Source organism: Corapipo altera, unplaced genomic scaffold (genome assembly GCF_003945725.1).
Source record: "Corapipo altera isolate COAL_440 unplaced genomic scaffold, ASM394572v1 60747, whole genome shotgun sequence".
Classification (NCBI taxonomy): domain Eukaryota; kingdom Metazoa; phylum Chordata; class Aves; order Passeriformes; family Pipridae; genus Corapipo; species Corapipo altera.
The window spans coordinates 14,591-22,603 of NW_020885057.1; the positions used below are offsets into that span (position 1 = coordinate 14,591).

The 8,013-nt window shown below is 45.1% G+C and overlaps 1 long non-coding RNA gene across 1 annotated transcript in view; it reads left to right on the forward strand.

The window, feature by feature from the left end:
• The first annotated feature begins 255 nt into the window (after positions 1–255).
• Positions 256–8,013, forward strand: part of LOC113959721 — a 16,465-nt gene continuing 8,707 nt past the window's right edge. Inside the window, exons 1-2 of the long non-coding RNA XR_003531908.1 lie at positions 256–394; positions 2,261–2,266. This is a non-coding gene — a long non-coding RNA (uncharacterized LOC113959721). The remainder of the gene's footprint in view (positions 395–2,260; positions 2,267–8,013) is intronic.

The window sequence follows — 8,013 nt, forward strand, 5'->3', positions numbered from 1 at the left end:
ACAACATCCGTGCTTAGCTTTTTATATATTGCAGAAAGTTGTTAGGAATTTCCTATAGTTTGCCATTCTGCTTCTCTTACATGAAATTTGGCTGTTTCCCCCGAGGGCAGAGTGCGGGTAGAAGGTTTGCAGACGGAACGATGAGACAAAAGGGGATATAGTTCTGCCCCCTGCAGAAGTAGTTTTATTGCCTTTATGACAGAATATCATTGCTCTATAAGAAGGGTTGAAAATTTCCAAGATAATATCCTGTTCTTTCTTGCCGCATTTGTCTTTTACATAGAGAGTTATGCAGGATTTGCAGATTGCTGTTGGCAGCTATGCCATAAATTTCCTTTGAATTATGAAACTGATAAGAAGTGCACAGCCAATGACTACTTGAAAATGTGTGTGTGTGAATGATGGATGTCTGAGGTGGCCACCTAAGAGTGTATGGAAAAAGATTGTGTGAAAGAGAAAAGCTACATGAATGTGTAACTGTGTAAACTCAAAAATAGTCTCCGTTGGTGTCGAGATTTTAACAAGGTGTTAAGACTGAAGTTAAATAAGAGATTCTTACAAAAATTTGGTATTCTATTACAGCCTTGTATGAAATTTATGCAAGTTAAGTCTCAGGTGGAGTTTTTCCACTGCTGATTGTTCCTTAACTGTGCGAGCTGCGCAGGAGACCACTAGTTTTAGAGCGAGTAAAAACCATAAGCCAGCAAACATTACTGCAGACTGCAAGGTTAGCAGAGCCCGGAGCAAGGTGCACCACTATGCATCCAGGTGCCCGGGAACCATTCTTACAATTCGTGGAAAAGCTGTAAGACGCTGTAGAGAAACAAGTTTTGTGACAGTTACAGAAGCTGCTAGTTACATAACTAGCTAGAGATAATGCAGGCTTGTGCCGGGGTGGGGTCCTTAGACCATCAAATAATTGCATTTGCATCTGCTATGGCAGTAGTGAGGGTCGTTTTGAGCTTTTCTGTGTTTTCCAGGATTTAAATCAGGAGTTGTCGATGTTGCTGCCTTGCTTGTTCAGCTCGTTGCAGGGGGGGCCCTTGCAGACTGTCAAGGCCATCCTGCGTGCCTTCTCAAAAACATCTGCAGTGTTGTGGATAGTGTGCCTTCAGGCCTCCTGGCTGGAGGCCAGAGCAGACCAGTTACCTTGATCAGTGTGACCAGAGCTGAAGTGTTGTTTTAAAGAGTCCTTATATATTGTCTTCAAACCCCTCCCATGCAACAGCTGGTAGCAATGTTCATTGTAAAACGGCTAGTCTCTCCTCCTTAAAACATGCCCTACTCATTGCAGCTGTGTTCTCAGCAAAATAGCCTCACTACTTGTGACTACTACTTGTTTCATACCAGACGTATTGCTTGCATAATTTGACTAGTGAATGTTTAGGGTTGTACGAAGGCAACCTGTACTCTTTGTGATGCTCAAAGCTTGCTGTTAATTGTCCAAACAAACAAACTTCTGTAGTCATTCTGTAGTCATTCTGTAGTCATTCCAAGGGTTAGGATTGTGATGCTGATTACATTGAACCGTCTCAGAATCCTTTAATTACCCCTGTGTTTGTGATAAAAAAAAAAAATAAAAAAAAATCTGTGAAATGAAAACTGTTGCATGATCTCAGACGGGTTGGTGCAGTCATGGTTAGTAAGCATTGGCTTACTGACCCCTTCTGTGCTTTCTGATGAATAACCCATTGATATTATTAATTTGACAGGTTATCTTTTCACAATCCAGTTAGATCCCAGTGATAGAGAAAAAATTTGCATTTTCAGTTCCATCTATTATTCGTGCAGAACCTTATGAGTGTTATCCATAGAAAACCCTCTCCCATGGAATGAAAAGCTTTTCTACAATTTGTCAGTGGTTTATGTTTCCAACATTATTCCCTGTACTAATGCAATTTTCTGACTGTCTTTTGTTGTTATTATATAGATGATATTTCTGATGGCTGTAGCCACTGAGGATCAGCTGGGTGTGTTGGACGCTGAAACCAAAAAGAGTCTGCAATTCTTTGGCCTAATAGTTGCTCCTGACACGGTGCAGTGAAAAATACCCTGGAAATATTTAGGGTTCACTACACAGAAAGCAGTCATTCCTCAACCAGTTCAATTGGGTGTTAATGTTAAAACTCTTACTGACATACAGTAGCTATTAAGGTCTTTGAATTAGATTGCATCGTACTTGCAATTACCAAACACCCAGCTGGCACCTCTATTTGACCTGCTCAAACATTCTGACAATTTTCAGGAGCAACAGTTGCAGGAGTGGGTGGTCTTACTCTGGTAAAAAGATCCCCTCCAATAACTATAACAGGTCAATCGTCCTTTTGTTTGTCTTTAGCATCTGCCTCAGATCCTTTTTGCACTTGTTTATTTAGCATGCCTTTTAGTTCGGTATACAAGTTGAACTTAGTGTTTACTGGTTGGGTTTCATCGTTGTGTGAGAGTGAGACAGTTATTTCTAATGCATCTGCCTGCCTTATAAAAGCTCTCAACACCTCTTTGCCCTAGGATCCCCAAGAGTTAGATTTAATGGGATCACTCTGTACGTGACACAAGTGGTAATGGGACTCAAACCTGTTTTATGTTGGGATTATTTCAATCTGGGTTAAGTGTTTATCAAAGCCACGACTTTTCTAGCTGGACTAATGTCACTTCACATACCCTAGGGTTTAATTACAAAAATACAGGAGGCTATCGTGGTACTAATAATAGTAACAACCAAGGCCTTGGAGCATATGGAGCTGAAGTAAGGCCTTCCTCTCCGGGCATTTGTGTTAACAACACTGCACGCGCTTTTCCACCAGGTGTGTTTCTTATTTATGGTGACACAGTAGCAACTAGTCCTATAGACTCGTGGCTTCAATCTGGTTTTGGTTCTATGTCTGAATAGGTTTTAAGTTTTGTTAAAGAAGGCCTACGATGGTTGTTGACAATTGTTGTAATTTTAGTAATAGTTCATGTTGCTTTTTCTTGTATTGTTAAACGTGTAAGTGCTATGGCAGAGAAAGTATTGTTGGCCTCAAATAAAAACGGGGGTATTGTAGAGGATTTGTTAGCAAGACAAGGACATATGGATATAGCTAAAGCTATGGATGAGCTGTTAGAGTATAGAACACAGCCTGTCTAGGCCCGTGAGAGGATCTGGGATAGCAAGGCCATGGCAAGGCTACAGTGTTTTTGTGCCTGCTAATTGGCTGGTAAACAGGACATTGTGATTAGCAAAACAAAAGCAACTGAGAGCCACCTGTGTCAACAAAAGAAGGGAGTAAAAGTGAAATCAACATTTAAGCAAGAACCAATAATGAGCTTAGCTTTTGCAATATGTATGAGCTAATTATAAAGCATATATTAAGCTGTTAGCAGTGATCAAAAAACGAAGTTTGCTGATTCTCATATTGAGCGTCCCTCTTTTCCCTCGTCGCGACACCTGAGGCTTCTGCAACTCGTGTAAATATGAAGTGTTTTTTACCTCGAGCTGTAGCAGCTGTGGAGAACTTTTTTGCTGCGTGGATTCCTGTCCAGGGCAAGTCGAGAGTTGTGGTTGCTGGATCCTTCCTGAAACAATCTGAAGTCTTGGATCTTGGACAATTTTGGTTAGAGCATTAAGAATGAATGGCAGTTCATTTCTTGTGGCCATGATTATTAATGTGTCCTCTGCATAATGATGTATTATGGCTGTTTGATACCTTATCGGGTTATTTTGCATCTCCTGAGGAAGGATAGCCCAGCAGTGACTTTGGATAGGTTGTGCATCGTTCAAAACCATGATGGGAAAGAAAAGCCCCTGGGCATCCTCAGGGTGAAGGAGGGTGGTAAAGGAATAGTTCTTTGAACCAGTTACCACTAGTGGCCAATTTGCTGGAAGCCTTATAGGTAGAGGCAGTCCAAGCTGCAAGGTTTCCACATGTTTTTTGACTGCGTGTTCTGCTCTTAACATTTGCAGTGTTTTCCACCTGTCACCTTTCTTGGGGGTGCAGAGTACATGGGTATTTTGGGGGCTGGTTATTGGCATATTGTGGCTTGCCTTAAGTTGTTTCCTCTCTTGCACATGAAAAGTGGTGCTAAAAAGGAGTACAGCTAGCAATGCCATTACAAGCAGTATGATGCTTGCAGCATATCCTTTGCCTTGCTTATGGCACCCTTGGTAGAACTCAGTCCATTCTCTGCTGCTAAGGTGCTTATGAAATGTTGCTATTAGGTGTTTTCAAGGGCAATCTTTCTGAGAGTGATCAGTGTCTCCACAACTAACACAACTAGCTGTGTGTCTGGCTTCTTTTTGTACTGTTATTTGGGCATCTGAGGCTGCAGCTAAAGAGGCAGGCTGGTGCTTCTCAGAGCTAGCTCTTTGGTAGGGTTGTACCAGCTCAATAATGTTGCAGTCTTCCCCTGCAGGAGGGGTTTGCAAAGCTCTTTCACAGCTTGTGTTTTCCTTTTCAAAAGTCAAGTGCTTATACAGCATCTCTCTGGCTTCATTGTATTCAACTTGCTTGTTTAAAGCAGACTGCAGCTGGTCTAAACATCTCAAATTTGGTTCACTACAACCTTGTAACCTTTTAATGGGGGACAAGTAATTATCTTGGTTTGTAGTGAGAATGTTTTCCATAGCTTTTAGGGCTTGCTTGGCTACTACGTCGCATATCTCTCTATGGTATTTTGATTGTGTATCTATTGAATTATAATTTCCATCCCCGCTTAATTGGTGTGCTGTGACGCCTGCCTGTGGGTATTTAATATAAGCAGAGCAATTTTTCTGAAAGTCAGCTAACCAGACTGTATATTGGGTGCCACTAAGAACTAATTTCATTAGTTCTTTCCAGTCATATGTGGTGAAAGAATAGATGGAACTCAATGCCTCCAAATACTTGAAAGTACTGGTTAAAGACATACCAGACTCTCTTACCAAATGCCTCAGGTTCTCTGTAGCCCCATACAGGGGCTGACGCTGAGGGGACTGGCTTTGGCTAATATCGTTTGGGCATGCCTGAATATTATTCAAGCTTCCCACCGAAGTGCCTTGTCTAGACGTTGCTCCCACATCCCCCCATTTGCCTTTTTGTTCCCTCCCGGTGGAACCATCTCTGGTTCCTTTTCCCCATCCCCCCACTCCTCCCCCCTTCCTCCAGTAAACCTGGTTCCCTGTGGGGGGTGGGGTGGTGGGCGGTGGGTAGGGGGAGGGGTTGCTTTCCCCTTTGTGTGTGTGGGTGGGGCGGGGCTGCGCCTGGGCCGGAAGAGGAGGGTTAGTGTTCGGTCGGTGTGGTGGGGAATATAGCTGCCGCCACACTGGGCCATGTGGTCGCTGTTCATCTGCTGCCTGGGTTAGTGAATATAGTGAGTCACGTCCCCCATGGCTGTAACAGAGCTCCCTGCATTGATCCCACGGGCGGGGGTCTTGCATTTCAGCTTTGTTCCTTCCCAGCGACTCGGGCTCTCCCGGCTCCCCTCTCCCGTCCCTGTCCCCGTATGTCTCGTGAGTTTCTATTACTATGTTACAAGTTTGGTAATTGCGTGTGTTTGTGTGTCTTGGTTCAGAATATGGTAAGATTTTAGCAGTAAAGTTAGTGTTTCAATGTCTCTGTGAGGTTTCTATGGAAACAAGCGTCTGTGTTACCTTATCTCTGGGTAGTTACCGGCGCACATGGCTGGAAGTTCTTTTGTGTAGCAGTTTCGGTTTGTGCGGCAGTCGTTTCTCTGAGGCTTTTCTTCTCGGCGTCTCTGCGGGGGTCCGGGTTTGCTCCGGCTGCGGCGGGGGGGGGGCGCGCGGCTGCTCCGACGGCGTGGGCGGCCGTGGCTGGGGGGGGCGGCTGCGGCGAGCGGCAGCCCCCGGCCCGGGGCGGGTTCGGCAGGGACTGGCTCGGCGACCGCGGGCCGGGGGGGCAACTGGGCTCCTCAGTGCGGGCTGCGAGCGGCGGGCGGTCGGCGCGGCGTCTCAGTCACGTGGCGGCGGGTGCCGGTGGCGTGTGGCGGCGGGCGGTCCTAGCGCCGGGCAGGATCGGCGCGGGCGGCTCGGCGGGCGGTGGCAGCGGCTCCGGGGTTCCCGCAGATCGCTGAGCGGTGCGGGGGTCGGGCGCTGTAGCGGGAAGGCGCGGCGCTTTCGGCAGGTCCCGGCGCGGTTCGGATGTGGCGCGGGGGGTTCGCGGTGCGGGTTTTAAGCCTGGCGCGGAACCGGTAAGGCAGCGGGGTGGCACGTGGGGTCCTATGGTCCCCAGAGCGTCCGGGGAAGCGGCACGGGGCAGCTTTGCTGCCTTTGCTCGGGTCTCCGTTGCTTTTTAGCTGCAGAGCGCCCGGTGGCAGCTCGCAAGGTATGCACAAAGCAGCTCCGAGCTCCCTTTGGCAGGGGCTAGGGCTGCAGTGTTGATAACTCACTCAGCTTCGCTGTCTCGCTGCCCGCTTCTGCCGCGTGGTCCTCGGTTCCTCTCTTCGCTGCTCACTATTCCGTTTCTTCGTTTTCTTTTCTTCTTTCTTTTCTTCTTTTCCTGTGCACTATTTCTAATATTTTTGGGGCTCACTAAACTAACTTTCTGTTTCTCAGATGCCACTGAGACAACGGTTTTAAAGACGTCTACGTTTTTTGTGGTTAAAAGACTCCCAAAGTCTGAATCCGAAAAATCAGTCCGAGAAACCGCTCAGAGAGTTTTTATCTTTAAGCAGCAAGGTATTTGTTTATTCAACGTTCGGAGCAAGCCAGCTCGCGCTGGACAAACTTGCTCAAAGGCTTCCCAGAGAATCAACGCTTTAATACAATTTTCAGATGTGATTAAATGCATATTCAAGTGATTACAACATCTATCTATGCATATTAATAATAGGCAGAGTATAGGTGGAGCTCAGGCGGGGCTTGGGGCGGTGCTTCTCTTGGTTCCCCATTTCGGAGGGGAGTTCCCATCTTCCTCCATGAGGCAGGGGGCTTCAACTCATCTTCCTCAGCTTGACCCTTCTTCTTTTCCATTGTTCTTGACCCGCTCACTGAAGCTTGGAAAAAGCCCTGGCTCCAGGCCTATTTCTCCTATTCAAATGTCTACCTGATCCTGTTATATTTCTAATTTATTGCCTCTAGGCCTATTACATGTTCTTGTACTATTCTCTGAAGCTTTGGTCCAGTAAGTAGAACAGAAGGAGCACAGATCGTTTTTGATGTTGGTAGCTCGTTTGCAGGCCCAAAGTTCTTAGTTAACTCTTTTGGACCTGGTCTCCTGTTTCATTCCCCCCTTTTTATTTATAACTTACGAATTCCTTTGTCAAGTTCCAATGGGTTTTGATAGGTATTTATCACAGCCCACATTATCTGCATCCTTCTAACCATGATGCTTGATTTGTACCATAGCCAAACAATTAGGACCAATAGTAGAATCATGCCAACTCCTAAAACCAATATTGGATGTATTAAATAGTGAAACACTTGTGATGCTGTAGGGGAGTATCCTGTAAAGATGTCCCACCAGTGGTGCTCTCCCACTTTTTCCACTTTGATTAAAACAGTTTTTATGTTCTCAGTGTCATGTTCTACTTGCTAGAGCATTCGTTTAGTCGTTCTGTTTACTTCTTGGACCAGTTTTTCTATATCAGGATGTCTAAGCATTGCTTTAAAAAGATTAATGTTCGTTCCTATCTGTAATTTTGACACATCATGATACATTATATAATCAGCTTCAATCTGTTGTCTAGTAGTCACTAGAATGATATAATCAAAGTCACAGCCTATTATTTTAGTAAAACAAAAAAAAATGAGTACCATTCACTACTTCATGAAAAATATCTGTGATAAAATGAACACAAAAGATTCTAACACATGCACATCTATTTCTTATGTAGTAGACTTGTGATTGGGTTTTAGCATGGGGAAGCATTTCAAAGGTACACAGACTATCTTCAGTATGTAAGCATATATCTTCATTTCCTACTACAGCATTTTCACAGATATATCCTATCACTTCTCTCGTGGTGGATCTCCTGAAAGATTCTTAACATATACCCGATCACCAGGGTTGAATGGATGTAACTTACAATCAGGCTGCT